Here is a 20,596-nt window from a genome sequence, read left to right on the forward strand (position 1 = left end):
TAGGAGCCTTCCATCTCATGCACCTTAAAAGTGTCTTGAACAACCATCTGAATGAATCTACATCCTTGTCTCTTATCAGGGCGAAACCAAAGAATGTAGTCTGTAAGTGGTTGTTGGTACCCACAAACATCCCAAGTGGCATACGGTACTTGTAGGTTTTATATGAGGTGTCAAACGTTACGTAGTCACCGAAGTCCTGATAAGCCCCTCGGTAGCTTGCGTTCGCCCAGAATATGTTCCTAACTCTGTCGGACTCATCAAGTTGCATGTCACAGAAGAATTCCCTGTTTATAGCTTTCTTCTCCCTAAATAAGTTGACAGTCTTTCAGACATCGTCCACATCATCCATCCTTGAATTATTTACTTTGCTGCATATTAAAAGTGAACAGTCATTCAAAAATGCATGTTGAACTAGCGTCAGGTCATGCGTTTGCATAATATGTTTGTATTAACAGAGGAAAAAAGATGGAGGGGGTTTATGGGAGGAGAACAAGTTTTACTTATAGGTTAATCAGGTCTTTGGCATTCATTTCAAGGAAGTAGCTACCGGGGTCATCACCGCCTAGTATGCTCATGATTTGTGCGTGTTCAATGCCTCTGAACTGCAGGTACTTGACGTACTCCAAGATTGTTTTGTCAAAGTTTTTGTGGGAGTGCAAGAAGACAAGCATTTGGGGGTGAGTTGTAGCCTATGGTTGTGTTCCCAGACTATCTCTTTTATGACAAGTGTTGCATCCCTTTCCCTCTGCAGCCTCATTTTAGCCCCGCAGTTAGTCCTGGTCATCGTCTTGTTCCGCTGTCTATTTGCTTCTGACACCTTCAATTCATAGACTCCATAGCACGCGCAATAAAGGTAGACTCTGGTCTTAACCTTGGAGCCTTCCCTGACAGCAAAACCCGCGTGCTTTGCATAGACGTTGTAGAAGTCTATTGCTTCTTTGAAAGTTTCAAAGCGCATCTCTAGCCTTGGCAGAACGTATGCTTCAATGTTAGGTGGTTGCACGCAACAGAGATCAAACAAAAACGCAGTTATGAAAATGTTAGATGGGGTGGTCACAGTACCATGGTATGGAATGTTCTTGTATGTTTTTTTCTGAATGTGGATACTTACCTGTGTATAGCTCTGTGCTGCCTCCGGTGTTTGCTATTCACCCTGATGTATGGGCGTGGGTGGTGTCACCCTTGGCACATGCAGCAATGCATCTCTTGGAGGGAGCAATGTTGACGAAGCTCTCCATCTCTCATTGTATGACCACCTCCCCTCAAATTTGTTGTGTGGTTGCTCCTGTCTATATGGTTCATATCTTGTACTTTGCACCCTGCTAGAGTGGCCCAAATTTCTGTCTCTTTGGCCTGGTCTTCCCGTCGCAACCACTTTTGCAGCACGGATGATTGATGTTGATGGAGTGACTCGTGGAAGCCCGTGTGTCCTTGCCTTTCTGCATGCGCTAGGGAAGGAAAACATTTGTCCTTGGGGAAATTGTTGACCTTGTTAAAACCGAGCAGTGGCAAAGCTTGTATTCCCAGATATCTGTGTTTGTTGCATAGAAGAACCTGTCCGTGCTTCTGATGATTCTGGTGTAGCTTGAAATCTGCCTGTATTGTTGAAGTATCCGGGTGCTATTTCTGGTTCTACCCAACCAGGCGGTGCCCCATATCTGTTTGGCTCATCAAACCCTCGCTGCGTGTGCCCCCTTGCATGTTTCTGCATTGACATTCAATAGTTTTGGGATTAATCTTTTCTGCATTTTTCTCGTATACATTCTATGGGTAACATGTCATGCACTGAAGGCAACGTACAAGTTGAACTTGCATCACTAGCTGTTATTAAACTTTGTTCTCTATTTTGTATCTGGTTTAGTTTTCAGTCGTACTGATGAACGTACATGTTCAACAATGATGTACTGATGTACTAATTTTTAGCACTGCTTGTAAAGTAAACATTGAACTTCATCTATTATGGAATGTTTCTTATCTTTTTCCCTATAACTGATGCATAAAAATTTGGTGCACTCCTTGCAAACTGAACATTGAACTTCAGATATGTATGGATATGCATATATATATAAAACTGATGCATGTCTTCTCTTTTTTCATCTATAACTTATGCAACTACACTAGAAGTACTCCTAGTTTATTTATCATTGAACTTACTATGTAACAATGTATATTTTTTTCAACAACATTCTTTTACTAAGTCCAAATAACATCAAACAAACTTGTAGTGGTAGCTGAACCTTATATAAAGCATAGTAGCTACTTGAACTGAAGTTAGCATATTAGAGGTACTAACAATAACCTCGACATCCAAACAATGCATCAGGTGACAGGGGTGTAATGAACCGATGCAAGCATTTTTGCAATGTACTATCTACTTCTGCATCATAGGAACATGTGTCACTGATGCAGCAGACATGTAGTACTGATGAATCTGATAGTGTAACATGTAGGCAGATCATAGTGTGTGCAATTTAAGCTGAATCTTCTTCATTGCAGGACTGATGAACTGAACACAAACATCACCTGCAGTGGCATGTTCTTGGATCTGACTTCTTCTTCTTCCTGTCGTGGGCAGCGTACTGGCATGTTCTTGGGAGGCGGCACCATTGATGCAGACAAGGAGCTTGGGGAGACGATGGCACTACTGCTTGTGGTGGATGTCCGGCGATGAGGTCTGGGGAGGCAGCTGCTGGCAGGGATCACGTCCCCGACGAGGGAGGGAGACAGGAGGCATGGATCACGGCCCCTGCGACGGATCCTGGCGAGGGAGTGAGGCGGCTGGCGCGGATCACGACCCTGGCGAAGGATCCCGACGAGGGAGGGAGGCTACTGGCGCTGATCACGGCCCTGGCGAAGGATCCCGGGGAAGAAGGTAGGCGGCTGGCGCGGATCACGACCCCGGCGAAGGATCCCGGCGAGGAAGGGGATGGCAGCGGTGGTTTAGTTGCCGGCTAGTCACGGCACCGCGGGCTCCCTTGCTTCGGCTGCCGCCGTCGCTCGCTCGCCCGCGATGGTGCCTTCGGCGGAAGAAGGCGGGTCAGGTTCGGGCTAGCTCGGGGGGATTCTACTCTGTAGGCGCGTCACGCCTATATAGGGCTGGGGGGTAACAGAATTATATTCTGTTACGGGTAACAAAATAGCCATGTCCTATATATATAAATATATATAATAATAATAAATGCTATACTACTTTCTGTCATGCATGGCCATAAATACGGTCATCTATGATATATACTACTCTATGATACTATATATGCACTATGAAGGTACGTACGTAGTATCATACACTGGTATCATATGCATGATACTATATATGTATAGTATGTGATACTCCCCACTATATAAGGCTTGCCATAGTGGTGTTTTCATAGCCGATGGTGTCATGCACTCGGAAATAGCAAGTATGCTGATGTGGCAAATAATTAATCTTTACCTAATAATAAATAAAATTGGGTTTCTTTCGTCCGTCATGGCATTTTCACAAAAGACCCTCTATTTCAGAGAATTCAACCCGCAGTCCTGTTTTAAGTTAAAACGAATCGTTATTTTCTTATTTTACACAAAAGTCGCTGTCTTTTCTTGAAATCAACCCGCCGTCCGGATTTAAGTCACACCCGAACCGTTATTTTACATTTTTCGAAACCCCCCTGATGTTTTAGGTAATTCATCCGTGGATCATATTTAAGTCAAAAATGCTTTTTGAAATCATCCATATCTTTTAAACCATAACTCCCGTTTGAACATGTTATATATGAAATTTGATTAGAAAACTATGTACAATATGAATATGAGATTATTTTTACCTATTAAGTATTTTTAAATATTATTTTGAAATATATTTGAGTCAAACCAAATGATTTTCTAAATTATCTGTATCTTCTAAACCGTAACTTTGATTTTAACATATTATTTATGAAATTTTATTAGAAAAATGTGTGAAATCTAAATATGATGTTAATTTTACCTGGTAAATATTTTGTAAATATTTTTATGGAAGCAAACTTATAATTTATAGCGCAAGATCCATTTTTTTCATACCAGCGGCGATCCAGATTGCAAATAAACACCCCACTATAACCATATAGGGAGAAAACATCGATAACTACACATGCATACCTCTGAAAAATGTCGCAGTGGAAAACAACAGATTTCTCATCGCGAGAGTGAGAGAAAGCGGGAGAGAGAGAGGGGGAGAGAGACGTCTTAGGATTAACCATATTCAACACACGTTTTTTTTATTATTTTGTGTGAACTCCAAGGCCATCGCCGGTGAGGGTGAAAAGGAGGATATGCGGCAACACAAATATGATGCCTCGCAAAAATAAAGAAGATGGACCTATTGTGGTCTTGAGTGATGGTTGTTGAGTTAAGAGCGTGTGTTATGTTTTCTCTCCCGTTGCAACGCACGAGCTTTTTTGCTAGTTATATATGAAGAGGGTTAGAGTAACATATAGGTAGGTATCATATCATGTTAAATGCGATGCTAATTTGTGTCATGCATGGCAATAAATATGATGTATATATGATACTATACTCTATGTATTATACTATGCGCTATAATTAATTAAAGGTAGTATCATACACTAGTATCATATATACTATATATTCACGATACTATTATATGACACTCTCCACTATACTCATGATTTCTTACCGCGAAAAAAATTGGAGGCGAAACGATGAACTCATGTTTTCATTCGAACAAAAATATGATGTCAGGTAATGTAAATGTTTTCAAAGAGCACATAGTTCACTCGCGAAAGCCGTGTGTCCACTAAACCGTCGCCGATGCACCCCCCCCTCTGCCACACGCGCGATCTGAGTCGTGCGTTCTGATTGGCCAGAACCCAAACCCCACGGACTCCTTCAGATAAGAAACTGCATATGAAAACACCGATTCACGCTTACTTTGTTAACTAACGACATTTTACTACTGATGCTTGGGATGATTCATTAGTCATGCTTGCTATGGTGTACCTAGTGCCAACAACTTGAAAATCTCCAAATAATCTACATCATGCAAGACTTCGTAAAAACAAGACCTAGGAATTACAATGGCACACATTATAATATCTCAATCCATGAAAAAATCTCAGAACCTGCAGAATCAACGACACGAATAAAAGCATCATCAGCTTTTGGATAGTGGGAGTTATCCACTCATTCGTAAAAAAAAGACATGCATAATGAAATAAGAAACAGAAAGGGGAAAGAGCGCTATGAACTATCTAATCCACTTCTACTTGTCATGCTATCTAATCCACTTCTGCTCGTCATCACACCTACTCTTAGCCCTTGACTCGACCCGGAAGGAATCCATGATCTAATTAATATAGACAAGAGCATGTTCTAATCAGTATACAAGAGAGAAAGTCAGAGAATAATTCATTACCAGCTGGGAAACATGAACCTACCAGACTGAGCCTACCATAGGAACTCTGGTTTCCGTATGATCTTGCACCACCACACCGAGCAGAGATCAGGACTCAAACTACAAGCGGAGATTCAGTGGAAATCAGTTGGGTCCACGGACCTGACAGAAACAAAATTAACATCTAATTTTAACAAGAAATAGCTATTGAGAAAAACAAGATGCAATACTCTACCTGAATTAACACATACAGACAAGTGATGAATCAAACATTGTTTCTGAACAAGGGGATGCAAACGTTCTTCTGGAATTAACTAGATGGAGATTGTACTATATTCCTAGAACAATTGCAATAAAATGATAAGAGAGATGGCGTATACAAAATTTGGGATTTTCTTCTTTTACATATACTAGAAAATATACCATGTACATTGCAAGGGCAGAAAAATAACCCCCCGACCACCAATTTTAGTCCCTAAATGTAACATCCCAGATTTCTTCATTGTTCCAAACATATTATTCGGGTATTCAGGTGCTTTGAGTGTTACGACTCGGATCAGCCTCTACAGGAGGAGCTCAGCTCAAAATCAGTTTAGGACTAAATCTGGTACTAGGTGCATGAGATTACACTTGAGCATGAAGTCTTGTTTGAACTTGTGTGCCCATATTTACTTTGGAAGCTAGCCCGCTACTAGGTGCATGGGATTATACTTGAGCACCAGGTCTTGTTTGAACTTGTGTGGCGGACTGACTCTACCAATCATAAAAAATAAACATAACTCATATTCTAGTACTTGTGAGGAAGGATTGATTATGATTGTTTTTGCTAGTACGTAGCTGCACTGGTTTTAGAATCTGACTAGTTTTTGCTGTTGGTCTGAACTGAACTAGAGCTGATGCTGAAATAATTAGCACTTTGGATAGGAGCATATGGTGCAGTACAACTTCTATTGTTGAATCTGTATTTCTACTAATAGCAAGGAAGATGCTTGGTTAGCATTGGAATATGACTGTTGTAAAATAAATTCATATGTACCGAGCCACTAACTATTGCCGACAATAGTAACTCTCTTTGTTGGCAGCAAAACATATATGTTACTTGCATGTTCCGGACATAAGCAAATGGTTGTCGGCCACAGAGACATGTACATGCATCACTTGGAAGATCAATTGTCATGCTTACGTCTTAGTTTATAGTTTTTTTGACATGGTCTTTGTATATAGTTACATACCTTATGTAGAGGCAGTAGCCCTTCAAGTACAAGCCCGCCAAAAAAGGTTGCTGAACTTGTATTTCTACATTGCTTATGTCTCAAACTTAACTAGTTATTTTCTGGCTTATAGAGTACTATTATGTATAATGTCAGAGAACTTTCATGTTCCAAGTTCATCTGGGGACATCATGACACACTCTCTTAACTAAAATGGAACCCCAAAACAAATCAAGGTTGAATGTAAGTGCAGAACCATCATGTAGTGACAAGTCAGAATTGGTTACCGCAGCTCTAGCTTGGAGATGGAGGGGTGGAGGATCAATATCCTTTTGGTTGATAACCACGAAATTATTGTCACTTCCTGAGTAAAACCTGAATGCTTCAGAAACATGTGAGCACAATACTTGCCAAGAGAGAGAGAGAGCATGGGTGCACACTAAGCAAAATACCATATTTCTCCATTCAGTGATCTTCTTGACACATTCATCAACTTGTTATCTCTCTGTAGAAACCATCTTTTCTCTTCATTCAATGTTTGAGCAGAAGATCCTGCATTTATTTCATTGAGAAACTTAAGTATTTGTTAAATGGTTCACTTTAGTTATCCGACTAAAATAGGAAATCTTAGTAGGTTTGAAATTAGCATGTGCTGCTATGTGGGCAGGGACAAGTTTGAGTGAGGATGTGATCCATCGATGTTGTAGCTTGTAAGATGCCGCCGGCAAGGAAATACAAGGATGGGTGGAGTCAGCGGTGAATATTACTGTACCTTTTAGTGATACTAATATAGAATTGCAGATGCACGAGAGACATAATAAGACCTGTTGTAGTCGATGAGGATGGGTGCGTCGTGCTTGCGTGGTCCCTAGCTTTACGTAAGAACAACAGCGACATCTGCAGCTGAGGAGAGGAACAGCCGCGACGACGCCTTCCCAAACACGAGGAGGATGGGCGTCGCGCGGGGAAAGTGGCGAGGGAGGAGGAGTTGGCGGAGGTTTGTCAAAGAACCGACGACGAAGGGACGGCGGCCGTGGTGGGAACCCTAGCTGCTTGTTGTGTCTCGAATTTTTGTTGGCCTTTGGCGTGTCTCGCTTAGGATAAAGGAAGAAGAGGGGAACACCTCATGCGCGAGAGGTTAGCATCAAAAGAGACGGAGGTGGGGACGGAGTGGTTAGTGCTAGGTGGGGATGGTGGGATGTTCAGCCAAACAACACATTGTGTTATTTCGAGCTGGACATACGTTGCTAAAAGGAAATTTTTGTTGTAGTAATGTAACGGTAACCGTGTCTAACCTATGTTGTCTTCTCACACGGTTTGGTGTGGAAATCGTGTGTGACGTTGTAATAGCTAACACAGATGACATGTATAAATAGTGTGCCGTATACAACATATAGTGCCATAAGTAGTTCCCGACCGTTAGCTTAATTATCTCCACAGTTTCCCCATTTCCCCCAAATCCCTACATAGCCTCCAAATTCCCTCGTGTGGCACTGACATTGGGGGAATGCGGATGAGTGGTGCTGATGGTTTCGGTGCGGCTGCTCCTGCTCGTATCGCCACCACGACGGTGGTCGCCGCCGAGCACTTGCCTAAGGTCATCAGAAAGCAGGTGTACTATGGATCTGAATCATCCTGTCAGGTTCCAATCAATCCCGATCTTTTTTAGCATGTCCAAAGTATAGCTCCTTACTGAATTTGTCCTGAATGACCCCCCCCCCCAGGAAAGCAATCTGCCACTGGATCCGGAGCTTGACTCCAGACTCCCGCAACACGAGTTCAACTCCGAGTTTTGCGCCACCAAGAAGTACCAAAAGTTGAGTTGTGTGCACGAGCACACTCTTGCACGACGTGTATGCACGGAGGGATTTGACATTGGTAGGCGGTTTCTCAGTTGCCCCTTAGAGGTTAGTGGTAATTAAGTTCATCATTTTACTTCAGTTAATGCCACCGCTCATCCAGAATACTATTTAACATTGGCAGGGATATGAGGCTTGTGCCTTTGTTAACTAGCTGGATGAAGAATGCAATGGCAGGGCTCAGAATATTATCACCAAGCTCGCAGAAGATAACGTAAAGCTGAAGAAGAAACTGGATGATCTGGAATGTACAATCAGTACGATGAAGCAAGAAAGAATCAATCACATGCAACAGATGAAAGCAAGAGACAAGAAAGAACTAGCATGTGTAGTTGTGGTTGTCGCATTAGCCATGTTCTATGCGCTGTATGCAATGATGATTAGGGGTTTTGTTTGACAGTATTGCTATGCCATTGATGTTACACAAAGATTCGTGTAGATATTTTTCTTTGCCTTTTTTGTTTTCCTTTCTAGTTTGATTATTATTGGCTTTATCAATAAGAAGAGCTCAATGTATTGCTTGTGAACTGTCCTACTCTATTCATACCGGTACCGGTGCATAATCCCAAAACTTGTTCCTTGTTTTTGTCCTTAAAAAGGAAACCAACCAAATAGCCAATAGAAGTCGTGTGCAACTCCGGGAATTTGGAGCGACTGGGTACAAATAATTGTGGTTGATCATATCAGCGGTTAGATAATACGTCAACCCCCGCTTCAATCCCCGCTTCAATTGGGAGTTCCTCTTCTCTGCGTACCCCGCTTAAGTGTCCACCATCTTCATCATCCCCGGCAGGCCGCGCTACACACTGCCACATGCTCTGCAGCCATGTCGAGCAACAGCGAGGACGACAGTTCGGATAGCAGTCTGGCGCCCGATGATAGGTCAACATCAGAATCATCCCGCTCATCTTCCATGAGTCTGGTGTCGATCCCAGACCTCGATTATATCCGGTTCATGGAACGGACGCCGCCTCCAGAGTCGTCAGACGACAACCAGGCGGACGAGGAGCTGTTGGAGGATGAAGAAGAGGACGACGATGATGAGTAGGAGGAATGGTCGAACGAGGAGGAGGACAACAACGACAACAACGACGATGACGAGGACGATGATCATGATGGGGAGGATTGGTCAAACCAGGAGGAGGACGATGACGACAACAACGATGATGACGATGGTGGCGGGGATGAAAAGCCAACAGTCAGCGGCAAGAAGCGTACTCGCCAAGACGATGTCGCGAGGCCATCCAACAACAACAACAAGAAGAAGGGACTAAATTAAGCAGACTGTATATATCTATGTTTATCTTGTCAATCTCATCGCAGACGGTTAGTGATATGTATTCGACAGAGATCTTCTACATTATCGCCAACAGGTTGGTTTGTTGAACTGTGTGCCCTGACAAGCACACGGTACAAAAAAAGACCGTATGGGCTATCTATAATGATCACACACAATTCTGATTACCGACCTACTTGCCTGGTATCACACACATCTTGTTACACCTAATCGTTTGTGTTCACTTCAATCATCGCAAACGGTTCATCAGAGTGAACTGTATGCCTTATATTGCACACACCTTGATCTGGCTGCCCATTTCTGTTGTTCTGCCTCATCGCAAACCGTTCATACAAATCAACTGTATGCCCCTCATTGCACATGCAACTAAAATTTGAACCGTGTTTGATGTATCATTCATCGCAAATGTTTTGCATATTTTTTGACGAGTTTTTTACATCACCATTTGCGGTTAATGCATCACACACAGTTTCGTCAAAGGGTCTCTGATCGTAGTGTCACGTTAGCTGCAGTAGTGACACCAACCGCATGTGTAACCATGACTGTCTCTTTTTGGGGAAGTTCGAGAGGAGAACATGGTTGGGTTATGTTTGAACGTAAGTAGTTCAGGATCACTTCTTGATCATTACTAGTTTGCGACCGTTGCATAGTTTCTCATCTGACTCTTGTTCTCATTAGTTAGCCACCATACATTGCTTAGTTGCTTGCTGCAACCTCACCACTTACCCTTTCCTATCCTTTAAGCTTTGCTAGTCACGATACCAATGGTAATGGGAGTACTGAGTCCTCGTGGCTCACAGATTACTACAACAACAGTCGAAGGTACAAGTAATGTGATGATCATGACATGAGAGCCACGTTTACTTGTTTTGGAGTTCTTCTTCTTCGTCGTCGATCTTGGGATAGGTTCCTGATCGGTAGCCTGGGCTGGCAGGGTGGGTGTCGTTCGAGTTTCTGTTGTGTTTCACCCGTAGTCGGATGTTGTTCTCTTGTATTATATTTGATGTGTTCTTGTGGCACTTGTATGGAATTTTTATGTATCCCCAACTATTATGTAATGGTACGATGTAATGTTATCCACCTTGCAAAAGCGTGTCAATATGCGGTTCTATCTGGTGGGACCTTCGAGTTCCTTTCGGATAGAGTCGCATATTGGGCGTGAAAATGGCGGCCATGAGCTGCTTCATCTCCCAACTTGGTGAAAAGGCACTGCCGCTCTATAGATAGCTCAAGAAGACCAAAAACTTTGAGTGGACCGATCAAGCAACAGGTGCACTAGAGGAAATAAAAACACTACTAGAAGGCAACCATATACTAGCAACACCCGGCATAGGCGAACCCATGTTATTATACATCTTGGCTGCAAATCAAGTGGTGAGCGCAGTCCTCGGGGTAGAATGAGAAGTAGAGGGCCACAAGTTTCGGGTATAGAAGCTAGTCTACTATGTACCAGAAGATAGACTATATAGTTTTTATGGCATCCCAAAAGCTCTGGCACTACTTTCAAGAGTGTCTGGTCACAGCGGCATCAGAGGTACCATTGAATGACATCATCAACAATAGGGATGCCACATGCTACATTGCCAAATGGGCCATAGAGCTTCTTCCCTTCAAAATCATGTACAAATCACGCCGAGCTATTAATTCTCAGGTATTGGCCGATTTTTTCGCCGAATGGGTAGAAGCCGAGCTCCCCCTAGAATATAGTACATACTCACATTGGACAATGTACTTTGACGGCTCCAGGATGTTAGCCGAACTGGGGGCTGGAGTGATCCTTACGTCTCCCATGGGCAACAATATCCGGTATGTACTACGGATTATGTAAACAGATTCAAACAACGCAGCCGAATATGAGGCATTGTTGTACAGTCTTCGGATGGCAGCGTCAATGGGCGTACAACGGCTCGAGGTGCGGGGAGACTCTAACCTCGCCATCTCCCAACTTAAATAACGGAGAATACGATGCCAAAGACCCAAAAATGGTGGCATATCAGAATATCATCATTAAAATATTAGCTTGGTTCAAAGGGTCAGAATTTCACCATGTCTCTAGAGACAACAATCAAGCTGCGGACGTCCTCGCCCGCATGGGCGCTAAACATGACCTGGTCCCTAAGGACACCTTCTTGGAATGGCTTTTTAGGACATCCGTAGTGTGGTAGGATGGGGACAAGGACGCGGCAGCCAATGGCCCCAAACAGATCATCCCTCCGGACATTGAGCCAGGAGATGACATCATCAGCGGCTCAGTGATCGAAGAAACACCTTCGGCTCATGTAGTCCTGGCTATAATCGCACCATGGACTGAGCCCTTCCTTGCCTACCTTCTACGACAAGAGCTCCCCGATGACCAGACCGAGGCACGACGCATAGTTCGGAGTTCTAAAGCCTACAAGGTCCATGAGGGTGAGCTGTACAATAAAAGCACTACCCGAGTCCTCCAGAGATGCATATCTGAAGAGGAGGGGCAGAAACTTTTGGCTAAGATACACGCTGGCATGGGCGGCCACCACGCGGCATCTTGGGCCCTAGTAAGCAAGGTCTTCTGGGCAGGGATTTTCTGGCCCACCGCTCATGCAAACACACACACTCTAGTCCAACACTGTGTTGGATGCCAGCTTTTTTCAAATCAATGCCACATGCCCCCACGGCTCTTCGGACAATAATGATCACATGGCCTTTTGCGGTCTAGGGCTAGACATGGTTGGACGACTTAAAAGGGAGACCAAGAAAATGGAATACTTAATGGTTATGGTCGACAAATTCAATAAATGGATCGAGGCAAAACCAGTAACCTCAGCAAAGTCTGGACCTATCATCGACTTTATATCCAGCGTGGTGCACCATTATGGTGTCCCTCACAGCATAATCCCGAACAATGGGTCCAATTTTATACCCCAGAAAGTCAAGGACTGGTGCGCTAACATGGGCATCAAGCTTGAGTATGCTTCAATGTATCACCCACAGACCAACGACAAGTCGAAAGGGCCAATGGACTAATCATGAGCGACATAAAACCTCATCTTGTACGTTCCCTGGAGGAATCTAATTGCCATTGGGTAGAGGAGCTTGACTATGTATTATGGGGATTGCGCACCACCCTGATGTCGCTTGAAGCTACGTCGGTATTTCCCCAAAGAGGAAGGGATGATGCAGCACAACGGTGGTAGGTATTTCCCTCGGATGTCAAACCAAGGTTATCGAACCAGTAGGAGAACCATGCAACACAAAGTAAATAGCACCTGCGCACAAATAAAAACTTCTCGCAAATCGACTTGTTAAAGGGGTTGTCAATCCCTTCTGAGGTACATCGCCTCAAGATAGGAAAACAGACGTGAGGTAAATTTGTAGTAGATTGATAGAACGGACGCCAAATAAAATAAATAATAATAAATTGCAGCAAGGTATTTTCATATTTTTGGTGTAGTAGATCTGAAAATAAATGCAAAGGAAAAGTAGATCGCATATGCAAATATATGAAAAAGAGACCCGGGGGCCGTAGGTTTCACAAGTGGCTTCTCTCGAGAAAAATAGAAAATGGTGGGTGAACAAATTACTATTGGGAAATTGATAGAACTTCAAATACTACTCATGACGATATCCAGACAATGATCGTTACATAGGCATCACGTCCAAGATTAGTAGACTAACTCCTGCCTGCATCTACTACTATTACTCGACACATCGACCGCTATCCAGCATGCATCTAGCGTATTAAGTTCATGGAGAAATGAAGTAATACCATAAGAACAATGACATGATGTAGACAAGATCTATCTATGTAGAGATATACCCCATCGTTTTATCCTTAGTAGCAACGATGCATATGTGTTGGTTCCCCTTCTGTCATTGGGATCAAGCACCGTAAGATCGAACCCACTACAAAGCACCTCTTCCCATTGCAAGATAAATAGATCAAGTTGTCCAAACAAAAGACAAATATCAGAGAAGAAATACGAGGCTATAAGCAATCATGCATAAAAGAGATCAAATAAACTCAAATAATTCATGGATATAAAAAGATAGATCTAATCATAAACTCAAAGTTCATCGGATCTCGACAAAAACACTGCAAAATAATTATATCATATGGATCTCCTAGAGACCATTGTATTGAGAATCAAGAGGGAGAGAGGAAGCCATCTAGCTACTAACTACGGACCCGAAGGTCTACAAAGAACTACTCACGCATCATCGGAGAGGCACCAATGGAGGTGGTGAACCCCATCCGAGATGGTGTCTATATTCGATCTGGTGGTTCTGGACTCTGCGATGGCTGGATCAATATTTCGTCGATTCACCAAGGGTTTGGGGAATATTGGGGTATTTATAGAGCAAAGAGGCGGTCCGGGGGGCACCCGAGGTGGGCACAACCCACCAGGGTGCGCCTGGGCCTCCTAGCGCGCCCTGGTGGGTTGTGCTCTCCTCGAAGCACCCCCGAGGCACAACCAGGCCCATTATATTCCTTCTGGTACAAAAACAATCTCCGTAAAGTTTCATGGCATTTGGAATTCGTTGGATATTGATTTTCTGCAATGTAAAAAACATGGAAAAAATAGCAACTTGCACTTCGCACTATGTCAATAGGTTAGTACCAAAAAATGATATAGAATGACAAAAAAATGATTATAAAACATCCAGGGTTGATAATATAATAGTATGGAACAATCAAAAATTATAAATACGTTGGAGACGTATCACCATGCCCAAGCTTTACTCCTACGCGTCCTCGAGTAGGGAAGTGATAAAAATAGGATTTTTGATGTGGAATGCGGCCACCACTCACCGCTCCGCGAGCGAAACAAACACACAAAAGAGTATTTTGTTTTGAAAATTAGAGATGGCACATACAAATTTTCTTGGAACGGCAAAAGAATACCGCATATAGGTTGCTATAGTGGAACCATGTGGCAAAACTGGTTTAAAGGATTTTGGATGCACAAGTAGAGATCATATTTCATACAAAATGAAGGCTGGCAAAAGATTGAGAAGCGACCAACCAAGAAACAAATAATCTCATAAGCAAGCATTAAGCATAATTAACACTGAATAATGCACCACAAGTAGGATATAATTCCATTGCATGACTATTGACTTTTGTACTTGCATAGGGAATCACAAACCTTAACACCAATATTCTTACTAAAGCATAATTACTCATCAAGATGACTCACATATCACATCATCATATCTCAAAACTATTACTAAGAATCAAGTTTATTTTGTCCAATGATCTTCATGAGAATTTCTGTTTATATCCTTCTTGGATAGCTATCACTTTGGAACTAATTTTTATATGTTGCTTTTCATAAGCTCAAACAAATATAAGTGAAGATCATGAGCATAATATTTCTTTCTCTCAAATTAATTTAAGTGAGTCAAGAGAGAATTTCTTGAAAATTTTACTAACTCTCAAATAATTCTAAATGAAGCAAGAGAGCATTTCTTCCAAAATACTAAGCACACCATGCTCAAAAATATATAAGTGAAGCACTAGAGAAAGTCCATTGCTCATAAAAGATTTAAGTGAAGCAAAGAGAGAAATTCTAACAAGTCATGACATAATTTTGGCTCTCTCGAATAGGTGTGTCCAGCAAGGGATCAAGACTTAAAACAAAAAATAAAACAACAAAAGACTCAAATCATACAAGACGCTCCAAGAAAAACACATAGTATGTGATGAATAAAAATATAGCTTCGAGTAAAACACCGATGGTCGTTAGAAGAAAGAGGGGATGCCACTTAGGGGCATCCCCAAACTTAGTTGGTTGCTCATTTTTAGATAATAGCTTGGGATGCCGGGGCATCCCCAAGCTTAGGCTCTTCTACTCCTTCTTCCTTCATCCATCGTAAGATAACCCAAAACTTGAAAACTTCAATCACACAAAACTCAACAAAACCTTCGTGAGATCTGTTAGTATAAGAAAATAATAAATCACTACTATAAGTGTTGTATCAAACCAATTCATATTTTGTTCTTGCATTATATCTTCTATATTCCAACTTTTCTATGGCAAAAACTCATCAAACAAAACCATAGAGCCATCAAAATAAGCACACAACACAAAAAAACAGAATATGTCAAAATAGAACAGTCTATAGGAATCTGACTATTTCGAATACTTCTGTAACTCCAATTTTTTTGAAAAAATAGGAAAGCCTGAGCAATTTATATATTGATCTAACAATTTATATATTGATCTACTACAAGTGGAATGGGTATTTTATTGCTCCCTTGTAAAACATGAGAATAATTTTTGTGAGCTCAAAAGTTTCTACTTTTTTCAGCAAGATCAAACAACTATCACCCAAGGATCCTATCCTGGCGGTTTTGCCAAAAAAACTGGAGCCCCCACGATCGTTTTAGGCGATCTGGCGGTGACAAAGTATGAGAGAGAGTGAGAAAGCGGCGCCAGCGCCGGCGCCAGCGGCCACTCCCGTGGAGGGAGGCGCACGAGAGGAGGAGGGCGTCCAAGCGAGCCTCTTCAGCAAGAAGGACTGGATTGATTTCAAGCAGAGATCAAGGCGGATCCTTTTGGTGGTGGAAGATCAGGGAAGATGCTTGGAGAGATTGAAGGAAAGAGCGGCCGAGATCTGGAGGAAAGCAACAGGTGATATTTCCCCTTCCACGGGGGAGAGAGGAGTAATCAAAGGGAAGGAGGATATTTGCTATATTATTTCTTTAGAAAGGGGGATTTGATGGCTGATTTGGTGGATGGAAAGGGGATTTAGCCATATCGTGAATAGTTTTGTGGAGGGAAAGGATCTGTATTCTTTTGATTCGGGAGTGAAACAAGGGATTCAGCTGGTCAATTTGAAGGAAAGAGAACTTCTCCAAGAAAATGGCATAATTAATTCTAATTCTGACCATAGAGCAATTAGCGCCAACAGTTTTGAGAAACTGTCGATTAAATATCAATTATGCCTGGTAAATTATGTTAATCATGTTGTAGAGGGGGCGAGTTTCGGGGGCAGTAAGCGCTATATTTGTACCAAATCATATAGTCTTTCCCCCTCAAGAAAAAGTGCAAATCAGGGGACGGGTCATTTATTTATTGACTCGTGTATCAATTTGGGGGCGGATCATAGGGAAATGATTAGGGGGGATATTATCTGTCAAGGGAGAGGATACGTTTCCAATTGCAAATGTCTTGGTTTTGGAAGTAAAGAACCATGATGGGGAAAGGAGAGAGAGCAATCGTGGGGTTACTGTTGGAGGGAGGCAGGATCAAGGGGATAAGGGATTCAACGAGATTAGGGGGAGAGAAATAACAAGTGTTATTCCCAGTTTGAAACTGCCAATTCAGGACCATTTAATCTGTGGTGATTACCTAAATTTCATCATGTTTCCTTCCCTGGAGGGGGATAGAGAGAACTATTTCAGCACAGGGAGGTGGTGTTTCATTTCTCCAAACTTTTCTGTAGCAGAGAAGGTCTTCCACAAAATCTTGTACTTGCTCTTGGGTGGATCAACCATGGCGAGTAGGAAGGGTGTTGAGGACAGAGGGGTAGGGGGTTTAGAGAGGGGAGAGGCTTCAGGAGTAGTGGTGGTTCAGTCCACAGGGCTATAGTCGCCGGCGACAACCAAAGGGAGGGTGACCTCTGGTGCTGCCATTACCCCAGAAATCAAGGGGAAATCGACACCGAGGCGCCCTCGAGGCGATGGCTCGGGTTCGGTCATCGACCTGGAGGCCGTGAGGAGGGTGATCAGTGGCTTCCTGGTGGTGGGGCGGTTACTTTTGCCCTTCTAAGTGAACTCGCATGTCATCGTCGATGAACTCCGCCGTACTTTAGCTTGGAGGCTGAAAGGGACGGTCTCCGTTTAAGAGGTGGCCAGCGACGACAGAAGGTTCATCCTAAACTTCTCCATCTACGAAGATCGGTGCTTCGTTTTGAGGGCCCAGCCATGGCACAATAAACGCGATGGAATTATCCTCACTGAGTTTGATGTCAAGGGAAACCTGGCAAAGTTGAACTTTGGCATAATGGCAATCTGGGTACAGGTTCGTGACCTCCCGTTCGAGCTCAAAACTGAGTGTATGGGCTATACTTTTGGAGAGCAACTTGGGGATGTGATTGCCGTATCCAAAGAAACCATATGATAGTAGAGAAATACTTGCGCTTACTGATGGAAATACCATTGCACGAACCTCTTAAGACAATAGTAGAATTTACTCCTTTGGGTAGCACTGAGAAAATTCAGTATGATGTAAGGTATGAGAAGCTTCCATTGTATTGCGAGTGTTGCACGAATTTAGGTCACACTTCAGAGCTTTACTGTGGTATACCAAAAGAAAAAAGTGTAGCTTCTCTCCCAAAAAATCTCAGTGTAGAAGAATACTGGAAAGGAATAGGTGCAAGTAAGAGAGCTCTTATGTTCGCCGGACCCAGCAGCAACAAAATCTCCAGAGCCACGGAAGGTAGTGTGGTCAAGGTGACCAAAGCCGTGAGCAATCTAACGGTGACAGATAAGGACATGACTACTGCCATGACGACAAACTTGGTGGCGACCGGGGGACCAAGCCAGGAGGGCCTCACACTCGGCCAGGAGGGCCGGGTATTTGGGGCTCCACCAGGTGCTGGCTCCGGTCAGGAGGACCGGCCAGTGCCGCCGTCGGCCCCTGTGATAGGTCTCCAACGTATCTTTAATTTTTTTATGTATTCATGCCATGTTTATTTTTACATGCTTTTGGTATGATTTGGTTAGAACTAACCCGGACTGACGCTATTTTCAGCAGAACTACCATGGTGTTGTTTTTGTGCAGAAATAAAAGTTCTCGGAATGCGTAGAAAATCAACAAAGATTTTTTCTGGAAATTATAAAAAATACTGGAACAAAGAGTTACACGAGGGGAGTCCCGTGGGCTCCATGAGGGTGGAGGGCGCGTCCATCCCCTTAGGGTGCTCCCCTGTGCCTCATGGACTTCCCGTGGGGCCCCCTGACTTCTTGTCGACGCCAACCTCTCCTATAAATCCTCAAACCTCTTGAAAATAACCTAGATCGGGAGTTCCGCTGCCGCAAGCCTCTCTAGCCACCAAAAACCAATTGGGACCCTGTTCCGGCACCTTGCCGGGCTGGGGATCCATCACCGGTGGCCATATTCATCATTTCTACGCTCTCCATGACGAGAAGGGAGTAGTTCACTCTCAGGGCTGAGGGTATGTACCAGTAGCAATGTGTTTGATCTCTCTCTCTCTCTCTCGTGTTCTTGATATGGCACGATCTTGATGTATTGCGAGCTTTGCTATTATAGTTGGATCTTATGATGCTTCTCCCCCTCTATCTTCTTGTAACAGATTGAGTTTTCCCTTTGAAGTTATCTTATCTGATTGAGTCTTTAAGGATTTGAGAACACTTGATGTATGTCTTGCATGTGCTTATCTTTGGTGACAATGGGATATTCACATGTTCCACTTGATGTACGTTTCGGTGATCAACTTACGATTTATGTGACCTTCTGAACTTATGCATAGGGGTTGGCAGATGTTTTCGTCTTGACGCTCCGGTAGAAACTTTGGAGCACTCTTTGAAGTTCTTTGTGTTGGTTGAATAGATGAATCTGAGATTGTGTGATGCATATCGTATAATCATACCCACGGATACTTGAGGTGACATTGGAGTATCTAGCTGACATTAGGGTTTTGGTTGACTTGTGTCTTAAGGTGTTATTTTACTATGAACTATAGGGTTGTTTGTGACACTCATAGGAATAGCCCAACGGATTGATTAGAAAGAATAACTTTGAGGTGGTTTCATACCCTACAATAATCTCTTCGTTTGTTATCCGCTATTAGTGACTTTGGAGTGACTCTTTGTTGCATGTTGAGGGATTGTTATATGATCTAATTATGTTATCCTTGTTGAGAGAACTTGCACTAGTGAAAGTATGAACCTAGGCCTTGTTTCAACGCATTGCAATACCGTTTTCGCTCACTTTTATCATTAGTTACCTTGTTGATTTTAAAATTTCAGATTATAAAAACCTATATCTAAAATCCATATTGCACTTGTATCACCATCTATTCGCCGAAACTAGTGCACCTATACAATTTACCATTGTATTGGGTGTGTTGGAGACACAAGAGACTCTTTGTTATTTGTGTTGCAGGGTTGTTTGAGAGAGACCATCTTCATCCTACACCTCCCACGGATCAATAAACCTTAGGTCATCCACTTTAGGGAAATTTTCTATTGTCCTACAAACCTTTGCACTTGGAGGCTCAACAACATCCACAAAAAGAAGGTTGTGTAGTAGACATCAAGCTTTTTCCTGGCGCCCTTGCCGTGTAGGTTAGTGCTTGAAGGTATATCTTTAGATCTTGCAATCGAATCTTTTAGTTTCTTGTTTTATCACTAGTTTATTCTATAAAAGAAAACTACAAAAAAATGGAATTGAGGTTGCATCATATGCTTCATCTTTTTAATGTCTTCAGTGAAAATGAGGATTCCGATAATTGTGCCAAAGTGTTAGAAGAAGAATGCATTAAAATGTGTGGCACTAAATCTTTGAATGATGATCATGATTGTAATGTTGTTAGTATGAATTATGTAAATATCCACGATGCTAATGATATGCAAAGCCACAATCTTGGGGATGCTATGTTTGATGAAGACGATATTTTTTGTCCCCGAAGTTTTGAAGGGCAAATATATTATGATGAGAGCATGCCCCCTATTTGTGATGATTATTGTGATGACTTGTATGCTATAAAGTATAATGATAACCATGAAACTTGTCATCATGGTTTTAATTTTCAATTGGGTTATACCTCACATGATAGTTATTTCGTTGATTTTGCTGCCACTACTATTCATGAGAATAAAATTTCTTATGTGGTGAGTGGTAAAATTTAT

Source organism: Triticum urartu, chromosome 2A (genome assembly GCF_056163025.1).
Source record: "Triticum urartu cultivar PI428250 chromosome 2A, HENAU_Tu73, whole genome shotgun sequence".
NCBI classification, from domain to species: Eukaryota; Viridiplantae; Streptophyta; class Magnoliopsida; order Poales; family Poaceae; genus Triticum; species Triticum urartu.